Source organism: Rattus norvegicus, chromosome 1 (assembly GCF_036323735.1).
Source record: "Rattus norvegicus strain BN/NHsdMcwi chromosome 1, GRCr8, whole genome shotgun sequence".
Classification (NCBI taxonomy): domain Eukaryota; kingdom Metazoa; phylum Chordata; class Mammalia; order Rodentia; family Muridae; genus Rattus; species Rattus norvegicus.
This window is the reverse complement of record NC_086019.1, coordinates 139,426,831-139,438,934: the sequence shown is the minus strand read 5'-3', so window position 1 is coordinate 139,438,934 and position 12,104 is coordinate 139,426,831.

Sequence of the window (12,104 nt, the reverse complement as noted above, 5' to 3'; positions counted from 1 at the left end):
CCACAGGAAGCAAGACTAGAAGTCAAGGAAGAGGAGATCACACAGGGCCTTCAAGTCAGGGGAAGGAGCCTGATTTACCGTGAGGAAGATTTTACCACTGGGTTCTAGGCAGGCTTTCTGAGTCATGTGTAGGGATTGTGCCACTCTTTAAGAATGTCCATCTACGCTGGGGATTTAGCTCAGTGGTAGAGCGCTTACCTAGGAAGCGCAAGGCCCTGGGTTCGGTCCCCAGCTCCTAGAAAAAAAGAACCCCAAAAAAAAAGAATGTCCATCTACATCTGCTTCTGCATAATATTTTGAACTTAGGGACAATATGAGAGTTGAAATCATGCTTAGGACCCATCCATCAAAGATAAGACACACCAGAAAACAGTAGTACCAGGGAAAGGTGTCCTCAAGGCTAGCAAGCAGGGGCTAATCAACTACATTAACACAAAGGCCATGCCACCGAACAGGCCTTTCCTCTAATATCAGTTTGCTTTGTTCAAAAATCTGGTTTGCCAATTATTGAAATGGTATAATACTATTAAGTAATATCTAAACTAACATGAATGCAAAATCATTTCATTTCTATGGAAACTAAGTTAAATGCCTATAAACCTTAAATAAACCTTAAAGATCATTTTGATTTCCAAATACTTATGGTAAAAGATCATAAATTGGGGTGGGTGAGATAGTTCACCAAGTAAAGGAGCTTGCAGCCAAGACTGACAACCTGAGTTCTGTCCCTGGGCCCACATAAGGAAAGGAAAAACCTAGTCTATCAAGTTGTGCTCTGATCTACACACACACACACACACACACACACACACACACACACAGAGAGAGAGAGAGAGAGAGAGAGAGAGAGAGAAACTAAATAAATAAATTAAAATTTGAAAAGAATTGGAGAAATAAAACTGCCTACATAGAGTCTGAACTCTAAATGCTTTGGAAATCTCTTAGGCTTTGATTTTGCTCCACAGAAATAAGCCTTGAAGTTAACAGATGATTCATGAGGTTTATGAAAGGAAAAAATTGGAGCTGGGGAGATTGTCCCATCAGTAAAATGCTAAACCGCATGAAGACTTGAATTTGCATACTCAGAACTCGGGTTTAAAACAAAATCTGAGTATTATGGTATCTGGTTATAACCTCAGCTCTGAGGAAGCAGAGGCAGGGGGATTCCCAGAGCTCATGGTCAGTCAGTCTAGCCAAATAGGTAAGCTCCAGTTTCAATGAAAGACCCTATCTCAAGTAAGAATAATAAATGATGATGGTGGTAATGTAGAGAGCAATGAAGGAAGATAGACTCCTGATGTCAACCTCTGTCCCCTACACATATGTACACACAGGCATATGTGTATGCACAGCACATTTCAGGCATACACATATGAACATGTCAGAGAGAGAGAGAGAGAGAGAGAGAGAGAGAGAGAGAGATGATCAATATTTATGTATCAATATTGATATATGTATAATACAACACTGTATTGATGACATAATATATATATGTGTGTGTGTGTTATAAATCTGGCCAAAGGGCTACATAATATGTGCCCTTTATTATTTAATTATTTGTTTAATTATTATATATTATATATTAATAATATATAATATAGCATAAGGTATAAGAAAAATGAGGTACAGGCACATATATTTAAGTGAAATAAAAGTGTCCAATAATATAGTATTTTGTTACAACTCTTTAACTGACTCCCAGTTACCCCATCTTTGAAGATGAGTCCTCTTAACTTTGGCGCAAGGTCGGACGAGAATACTAAGTCAGGAAGCATTTTCCAACAGTAACACTTAGCCAATAGTCTTGAAAAGGGTTGCCCGCTACCATCTTCTGTTTCTATTTTTGGCACCTGATGAAATCTTCTGAGCATTGTAGAAGATCCATAAGTTGTCCTAAGTGTACTTCGTCTCCACAGCTCCTTCCAAGCACCCTTCCACACTACCTCCACTCTTCCGGATGGCCAAGTTCTCCAGTCCTCTGTGGGAGGAATTAATTAAGGGATTGCTGACAGCTGCTATCAGTAAGAGAGCCTTGCCTAACAGAAGTCCATTTCTCACCGTGTTGAGTCTTAACCCACCAGCACACTGTCCTTGATGTGATGATTTTGAAGTCTAAATTGTTCCAGATTCTAGGGTATCATATCTTCAATAGATGAGAAATGAGAAAGCAGCTTCCAAAATGAAGGCAGGCACACATCACTTCTGCCCCTCGGCATTGGTTCTGATGTGGTTATACCTGGGTGCAAGGGGCTCTGGGAAATGCAGCACTGGCATCTCAGACTTAGAGAGCTACTTTCAAGGATGGTTAATCATGAGGGTGAGGCAGGAGGACTCTCCCTCAGTACTATCGAAAGGGGAGGTACTTGGCAAGGTTCCTAGACACAGACTAATATCTAATTGGATAACCCTCAAGCATCAGGTTGGTGAATATCAATGGAAAGAAGCTCACTCCATGCTATACATCAGTGAGGCAAAAAGCTGAACAGGCCCTGCAACCAAAGTAAGAAATGTTGTCCCATTCACTGATGAGCGTCTTTGTATATTGACTCTAGTTGGTTGTTATCAATAGAGGGGAGTTCTGGGAATTACAGGCCTTTGGTGCAGAGAAACCATGTGTTCTGCCACTGGGCTATACCCCTAGTCTTTGACTCTTGTTGACTTTGTTGTGCACAAAACTCAGACAGATCAAGACAATGCTGTTTATTTCATACATTCATAATATAATTATCTTCTTAGTTTTCATGCACTTGCTAACAAATTTTGAACAAGAACTAAGTGCCCTCCATATTTGCCCAAATCCCTGGGTCGTTTTTTTGTTTTGTTTTTTGGGGTTTTTTGTTTTTTGTTTTTTGTTTTGTTTTTCACATTCTCTACATGTCCTCAGCCTTGGCATTCTCCCAGGAAGCTTTGTTGGCCTCAAGCCATAATGGGATCCGAAGAGCTACAATAGATACCACCAATGCAATTGTTTTCTGAAACAATCGGTCCTCAAGGTACTGGCAGCAATTGCTAGGATCCATCTATAGCACATGATCAATCTAGGGCAGTTTAAGAAACTCCAGCTATACTAGAACAGAAAGTTTATACTAGACAGGGTCAAGCAGAAGAAGATGAGAGGATGTCCTGTCTGGCCAGATACCCAAATAGGAAGTACAGCACATACCCTGCTCTTAGAACCCTCCTTCCTATATAAATGCATCCCCCACTGGGGTGACACAGACACACACCACACTGTTGCAACACAAACTTTAGTTCCAAGCCTACTGGTTTCTATTATTTCTTTCTTTCCCCAACTCTATTCACTAGAAAATTCATTGACCACCTTTCCACAACTAGCTAGGTCTCCTGGGAGATTTAACTCCCTGCAGCCATGACTGGCCCCTGGCTTGTTAACACTGCCAGTGGAGGGTTTTCTCTGTTCTTACTCAGTACAACAATATCTAATATGACAATCAAAGCTGAACACGGTCTTCACTGTTCTAGGGGTTACCTGTTCTCCTCCGAGGCACCAAAACTCACTGCTTTCAAGTTTGCGAGTCCTCATGAAGCAAGATTTTCGGGGTGTGCACATTCATACAAAATGATTTCAAATAGACCGTTCCCATAACAAAGGCAGTGAGAAGCAAAAGGAGTCGTTGATTTTGTTGGAGGGTCTGCTATAGGAAAGGGACTGAGATGAGAAACGGTAGGTTGTAACGAAGCTGAAAGCCAAGATAAGGTCATTGGGCTTGACTACATAGCTAACAAAAGGCTAGGAGTTTGTGATGGCTCATCTCCATTGCCAACGGGGTAGGTTAGAATTGCTTAACGTGTTTTCCTATTGACGTGTTTTCCAGAAAGGTTTATCTGAGGAAGAAAGACCTACCCTGAACATGGGCAGTGCCATTCCCTGGGCTGAAGTCCTGCACTGAGTGACAAGGAGACACTGAGCTGAGCACCAGTGTTCATCTGTGCATCCTGGCAGGATGTGATCAGTGACCTCACTTTGCTGCCACCACACTTCCCTGGCCATGACGGACTATACGCTCAAGCTGTGGACTGAAACAAACTCGTTCCTGCTGTTGATTCTGTTATCTTTTTGTCACAGCAACAGGACCAGTGCCTAATACAGACTTGAACAGACCTGGGACCAATTATCTTTTTTTTTTCTACTGAGTAGATGGGAGAAATCACTTACTTTAGTGACTCATTCAGATTTAGTCTGGGGATAATTATGATTACTTCCTTTATAGAGTTGTTATAAGAATCGAATTCAGATTTCTTCATTGCTCAAAAAATACAGGAAAGGACTTTATGTACTTAGGAATCATCTTCAAACCCTATTGCTTAAAATGGGGAAAAGTGAGACGCTATTCACTATATGTGTTCACTTTCAGTTTTACCATCAGTAAGAGCCATGAGAGTGGGTAGATTAGCCTTCTTTTTCTTCATTTAGAGAAGCTATATGCTCTCTTGACTTGAAATTATATTTCCTTGACTTGAAATTAGCCAGCTTCTCCCTGTACTGTACGCAGCTGCCCAGGCCATCTGTGCCTTACTGCCTTCCTGAAAGGACACTGGTCATATCAGATAAGACCCACCCATCTAATGTTATGAAAATTACATCTGGAAAGGTCCTATCCCCACGTACTGTTACATCCTGAAGTACTAAGGTGCTAGAATCAGGGGCTGGGGAGATGACTCAATGGTCAAGAGAACTGACTACTCTTTGAGAGGTCCTGACTTCAATCCCTAGCAACCACATGATGGCTCACAACCATCTGTAATGGGATCTGATGCTCTGTTCTGGTGTGTCTGAAGACAGCTACAGTGTATTCACACATTAAACAAGCAAACAAACAAATCTTCTTTTACAAAAACTCAGAGACCTTTTCTCCCCTCCTGTCACATAGTAACACAGGAGGAGGGTGCAAGAACAGCAGTGACCCTCAAGACACCATCAAATCTGCAAATGCCTTGGTCTTGGGCTCTTCAGGTCCTAAAATTTTGAGAAATAAATGTCTGTTATGTACAGGATGCACCACCCATGGTATTTTGTTTCAGTAGAAGCTTTGAGGAAGAAAGCTGCCTTTTGCTATTAGGGTAGCTTAAAGAATTACATAAACCTAATTAGAACCTCCTAGCTTGAAAGCCCTACTCCCTCACCATAAGCCAATGCTAAACCTTATGTGCCACTAATAGAGCCATTTCCTATAAAGTGGTCTCTTATTCAAGTAGAGTAAATTTTTTCTTCTGTTAATCTGTTTGTGCATTAATGCACGTGTCCTTGACCACATGGACTTGTGCAGGTAGAAGAAAAGGCTTTTCCTCCAAGGAAGCAAAATGCAAAGCAAGAAAAATAAATAAATAAATGAACTCCTCATGTACACATCTCTGAAGCACTATGCAAGTCAGAACAGCAAGGCCGAATAGATGAGTCATTGTGTATTCAGTGTGTATGGCAATGCAGAAAAGGCAGAACTGGGAAACACACCAACCATCTCCAGGTGCTGGGGTGGAGAGAGAAGGTGGTTCACAGTTTGAGCAAGGGACTGCTTGGCGGATGTGGCCGTGATTACCTGGTAAAAATTCACTGAGTTGCACTCTAGTAAAGGGTATAACTTTATTTTGTGTAAATTATACCTCAATCAAGCTCATTTTAAGACACGCTGTAACGTTTCCTTTCTGTTAAAAGAAATTAGAGGTTGGGATGATATGTTGAATTTCTTGCTAATATGTAAATAAGGTCTATATGGGAACTGAGTGCTGTAATAGTAGCTACTGGGGAATCTAGAAGAAAATGAGCTCTCAATACATGCATGACAAATAGGAGAGGAGAAAAACATCTTACTCAATATACACATATTGTTCTTTTCTTTTAGTGTGAGTGTGTGTGTGTGTGTGTGTACATATGTGTATGGTGTGTATGTGTGTGTACATGTGTGTATGGTATGTGTGTATACATATGTGTATGGTATATGTGTGTACATATGTGTATGGTATATGTGTGTACATATGTATATGGTGTGTGTGTACATATGTGTATGGTGTGTGTGTGTACATATGTGTATGGTGTGTGTGTGTACATATGTGTATGGTGTGTGTGTGTACATATGTGTATGGTGTGTGTGTGTGTACATATGTGTATGGTGTGTGTCTGGTGTGTGTGTGTGTACATATGTATGTGTATGGTGTGTGTCTGGTGTGTGTGTGTGTACATATGTGTATGGTGTGTGTCTGGTGTGTGTGTGTATGGTGTGTGTGTGTACATATATGTATGGTGTGTGTGTGTGTGTGTGTGTGTGTGTGTGTGTACACTGCTACCTGTGACTAAGAGTAACTTCATCTGGCATTCCTTAGGTTCTGTGCTGTTTGTTCTGAGACACTTCCATTGTCACTCACGGGGAACTTGCTGATTCAACTAGGCCAGCTGGCCAGCAATCCCAAGAGTTACCCTGTCTCTGCCTCCCTGGTGCTGGGGTTGTAAACTTCCTTCACTACACTTAGATTTTATTTTTGACATGAGTTCTGTGAATCAAACTTAGGCCCTCATGCTTGCAAGGTAAGCATTTTACTAACTAAGCTATCTTTCCAACCCCTTTATATTTTCAACCAGGAAGATATAGTAACAGTTCAAAAACAAAACTTAACATGAACTAATCACTTAATTGGCTAATGAGTGTGGAAAAGTTTGGTATAAGCTCGTATGCGGAGGTTATTGATTACTTTAAGGATATTGGGGTCTAAATGTGAAGTCACCATAGGCTTATGTTTGAACACTTGACTCCAAGCTGGTAATGCTCTTTTGGGAAGTTTTAGAACCTTTTGAAGGCAAGCTTTGCTACTGAAAGTGGCTCACTATGGTTGGGCTTCAAATTTTACAAGCTGGCTCCACGTCCTGTCTGCTTCTGGCTTTCTGACCAGATGACCACTTGTTCTTTGCCACAATGGACTCAATTTCTTCAAATTGGAAGCTGAATAAACCCTTCCTCCTTAACTTGCTCCTTGTCAGATATTTGGACACAGTGACAAGAAAATGAATCAATAGAAGAGAGAAAATATTTTCTAAAACCTGCTGAAATAGAATCGTGTATTTTTTAACAATTATTTTTTGATCGTGTAATATTTACCAGATCAGCATTTTCCAAAGTAGGAACCCTTCTAGACACTGTGAAAGAAAATGCCATAAGCCGTCAAGCAAATGTTAAAACCTGTTTTGTGAGTGTATGGGATCACACATGCATGCATGCATGCATGCATACATGAGTTGAGTGTGTGTGTGTGTGTGTGTGTGTGTGTGTGTGTGTGTGTGTGTGTGTGTAAAACCATGGCAACATAGCCTGCCCAGAAGAAGTCAAAGGCAAGAGTCATTAATAAGTTCACAGTCTGTCCCTCCATGCAGGGTGCTCATGAAGTCTAGTCCTTGCTATGAGGCAAGGCAGCAGGGCTAATTGTGATCAAGTTGAAGTGATAAGTGACATGTATATCTAGACATAGCAGGAAAAGGCATCTCTGTAATTCCCAACTTTCCTCTTCCCTCCACAGGGAACATGGCAGCCTCCCACTGCGATGGCAGAGCTACTCAATGGCTGGGGCCTAACCTTCAGAAGCACCAAATGAAAACGTGCATGAGGCAAAGGACAGAGCGTGGGGGGGGGGAGCATGGAACTTCTGTGTCCTCTCTGGGTATATCTCCCCACCTAACACACTCACCTGGAAATGCTCTGAAATTTGTCCAAACGTTTGTATTGAAATTTAATTATCTAACCATGATTGGTTATATCAGTGGCAACTGGTGATTGATTTCTGTCTCTATTCCTCCTTCTTTTGGTGAAAATGACCCTCTAGTCATATGTATTTATAGCCTGTCTTGTTAGGGTTTCTATTGCTGTGACAAAACACCATGACCAAAAAGCAAATAGGGGACTCAAGTGTTTATTTGTCTTACATTTTCACATTGTAGTCCATCATTGAAAGAAGTCAGGACAGGAACTCAAACAGGGTAGAAATCTGGAGACAAGAGCTGATACAGGGACCCTGGATGCTGCTTACTGGCTTGCTCCCTGTGGTTTGCTCATCCTGCCTTCTCATAGAATCCAGAACCACCAGCCCAGGGATGGCACCACGCACAATGGGCTTTACCTTCCCCCATCAATTACTAATTAAGAATATGCTCTACTGGCTAGCCCACAGCCCAATCTTGTGGCGGCATTTTCTCAGCCGAGGTTTCCTCCTCTCCAATCACTAGAGTTTGTGTCTACTTAACATAAATATAGCCAGGGCATAGCCTAAACCATTCGCTTTCCAATCTCTCACAGAAAAAGTTTGCTCTTCCCTGCTCAGTATACAGAAAGTCCTTCCCTACTGGGGTGTTACTCTATGAAGCTGATTTTTTGTTTCCCCAGATGACAGGAGGCTTTCCAGTTGTCCAGAATGCACTTCTGTGTGTGCGTTCTCTCCTTATCCTCCCCCCTCCTCCCCCCTCTCTCTCATACACACACACACACACACACACACACACACACACACACACACGCATGCATAGTGCTCTGTAGAGTGGGCAAATCAGAGTAATTTGCCTAAGAACCCACTTAGCATCAAGGGAAGTGTCTAAGCTTCAGGAGAGCTCTCACCAGTGGTCATAGTTTGAAAACACCTTAATGAATCAAGCTTTTAAGCATCCTTTGCAGAGTGCCCACCTCTTCTCAGGGGCTCCTGGCCTGGTCCTGTCAGCTGCTTCCTGCCTTTCATGCAGGTGCTTATCAACATCAATGGTCTCATTTGTTTTCCTACACAGTAGGCTTCCACAAAGACTGCTTTTTTTCTCCCCAAAGCTGTTTCTGTTAAAAAGAAGTCTCCTGCCAGTCTCACTCTGAACAAGACAAGGCTCATTTCACATCATTTCACATCAAAAGTTCCTTGGGGAAGGGTAGGGTTCGTCCCTTGGGTCTCTTGAAGTCAAGCAATAACTACATTAGTAAACAGGGTAGATGGTCGGCACAGGTTTGCTTGTTGGATCCAGTTTTATTTTGATAAATTATTAAATTTCATGCCTAATGCAGCCCGCCTGACCCCTTTTAGCATCCAGAACAGATGGGCTACTTCTACTCTCCTAATGAATGCTTCATAAAATCTTTAACTCCAGCCTTCATAGCTTTGAATGCTGGTAAAAGAACTTTATGATTGCCATGAATTTGCACTAGTTGATTAACTTTCATTAAGCCTACTTTCTAAACTGTTAAAGGGAAATAATAAGAATCGTGGTTTTAAAACTATGGTTGGATTTTACATAGAATACCTAAAACACGGGGACATTAGACTGGGAGGAAGATACTCTTCATCGGGGATGGTCATTTTAGGAGAAAGGTTGAAACATTAAAGAACCCTAATTGAAGTAGGTTTTGAAAATTATAAGTCTACAGAGGTGACTGATGGTTTGTGTATGCTCAGTCCAGGGAGTGGCACTATTAGAAGGTGTGGCCCTGTTCGAGTAGGTATGGTCTTTTTGGAATAGGCATGGCACTGTGGGTGTGGGCTTTAAGACCCTCATCCTAGCTGCCTGGAATTGAGTATTCTGCTAAAAAGCCTTCAGATGAAGATGTAGAACTTTCAGCCTAGTTGCTGTCAAGGTCTTGCCTTGATGATAATAAACCAAACCTCTGAACTTGTAATCCAGCCTCAATTAAATGTTGTCCTTACAAGAGTTGCCTTGGATGCTTGGACCCAACCATCAGACTGAGCTCAGGGACCAGTGGGGAAGCTGGTGGAAGAACTGGAGGAGCAGAGGGGGATTGCAACCTCATAGGAAGAATAACACCAGCTGGCCGGAGCGCTCAGTGCTCCCAGGGACTAGACCACCAGCCAAGGAGTGTACAGGGAGAATCCATGGCTCCAGAAACATATGTAGCAGAGGATGGCCTTGTCTGTCATCAATAGGAGGGGAGGCCCTTGGTCCTGTGGAGGTTTGATAACCCAGCATAGGGGGATTCTGGAGCAGTGAGGCAGGAGAGGGTGGGTGTGTGGGGGAGCACCCCCATAGAGACAAAGGGATGGGATGGGGGACAGGGGTAACCGGGAAGTGAGATATCATTTGAGATGTAAACGAATGGAATATTAATTTAAAAAAAAGTTGACTTGGTCATGGTGTCTGTTCACAGCAGTAAAACCCTAACTAAGATAACCATTAGTTATTTATCCAGTCAAGGGATTGGTCACACGTGCTACATGGCTAGCCAATGATTCACCCTGGGCCCCAACTTGAAGACTCGTGTCTCAAATATGGCATGTGTCTGCTCTTAGGTGGATGTGGGCTGTGAAGTCTGATAAACAAGCGACAAGCCACAGAACCACAGAGGCTAGGTAAGAGACAAAAATAAATAAATAAACAAATTCCTGTCTCAGTGGGAAGTAAGACTGTTTTCCTCAAATGCTATTTCCTGTGGAAAATGAGAGAGAGCTGTTGCTCCCCTCCACAAATAGTTTTTAAAAATCTGAGGAAACAAAATTCAGATTCACAAAAGGTTTTGGTAGAAAAAGCAACGTAAGCAAGACTGTAGCCAGGAGGACCAAATGCTGGCTGGGATGCTCATCTAGCTTGTCCTCTGCACCACCTAAACAATACAATTGCCTCTGACCTCCATGGGTCATTTCCAGCAATTCTTTAAGCCAGTGGTTTTCAATCTTCCTAATGTTGCCACCCTTTAATACAGTTCCTCATGTTATAGTGGGCCCTAACCACATAATTATTTTTGTTGCTGCCTCCAAACTGTGATTTTGATTTCTGGTATGAATTGCAATGTAAATATATCAAATGCATAATATCTGATATATGACCCATTTGACAGGGACTTTCAACCCCACAAAGGGGGAGCATCCATAGATTGAGAACTGCTGCTTTAAACAAACATGACATTTCTGCAGGCTAAGCCTCTGTGAAGGGTTTACTTACTTTCTGTTAGTATATGCTTAGAACTGAAGAATAAGGAGGAGCCCTACACATTCTGAGGCTATTACAATAACCAGAGAGCCTATAAACCTTTAAAAAATTAATACATATGATATGTTTTTCTTTATGACTTGTGATTCCTGACAAGGGCAGGGGAAGTAACTTTGCAATGGACACCTCCCAAGAAGCATCACTATTGCATGCTGTCACCACTGTACTACACGTATCTGTTTGGATGGTGATTTTCCCCCGACGACTTCTGATGTGAACTAAAAATAGGTTTTCCATGTGAAAGTGTGTTCTTAGCCACTGTCATAGAGATATTAAGCTTAGTTTGACTCATTCGAGAGATTCTAGGGCTTGAGAGATGCTTCAATGATCAAAAGTACTGGCTATAAATCATGAGCATGAGAGTCTAGCACATAACTGTAAATCCAGCTCCAAGCCAGGCAGAGACAGGAACATCACTGTGGCCTGCTGACTTCCACACTAATCGAGAAGACATGAGCTCACATTCAGGGAGAGACTCTGGCTCAAAGGAAGAGGCAGAGTACTAGAAGAGAACATTGCTGTCTTCTGGCCTCTGTATACACACACTGCTATATGCTCCTGCACATATACGACATCTATACACACAGAGAAATTTATATCATTTAAAGAGAGAGAGAACAGAGATCTGTGTTAGTCCCAGACTTTTCAGTCTATAGTCACAGATTTTCAGGTTTTTGTTTTTTTGTTTTTTTGTTTTTTAAAGTATATACTCACCCATTAGACTCAACATCATCTATCAGGGTGGCAAATGGCAAAAGAACTTTAAGTCAGTAACGCACCCTTCTGGTTATCAAAAATTACCTACCAAGATACTTGTCCCTGATAAGAAGTTGTATTCTGGGCTCTTGAGTCTCATTTCCCCAATAAGTACCGTAGTTACTCTCAGAACAGTAGGAATGTCCTAGTGTTTAAACTTCAAGAGAGTCATATATTTCTTTCTCTTCCCCTATTCTTCCAACAGAGCACAAGATTCTATACACATCTGGCCCTCCACCACCAGGACTAGCCCCTTATTGAAGGTATTAGCAAAAGAAACCTTTATCACAACACAAGCTGGTCTCATGTGCCAAGTCTTGCAAGGCTGCTTAAGAATTCTGATTGGAAGCCAAAGACAGACACCAAATTAGAG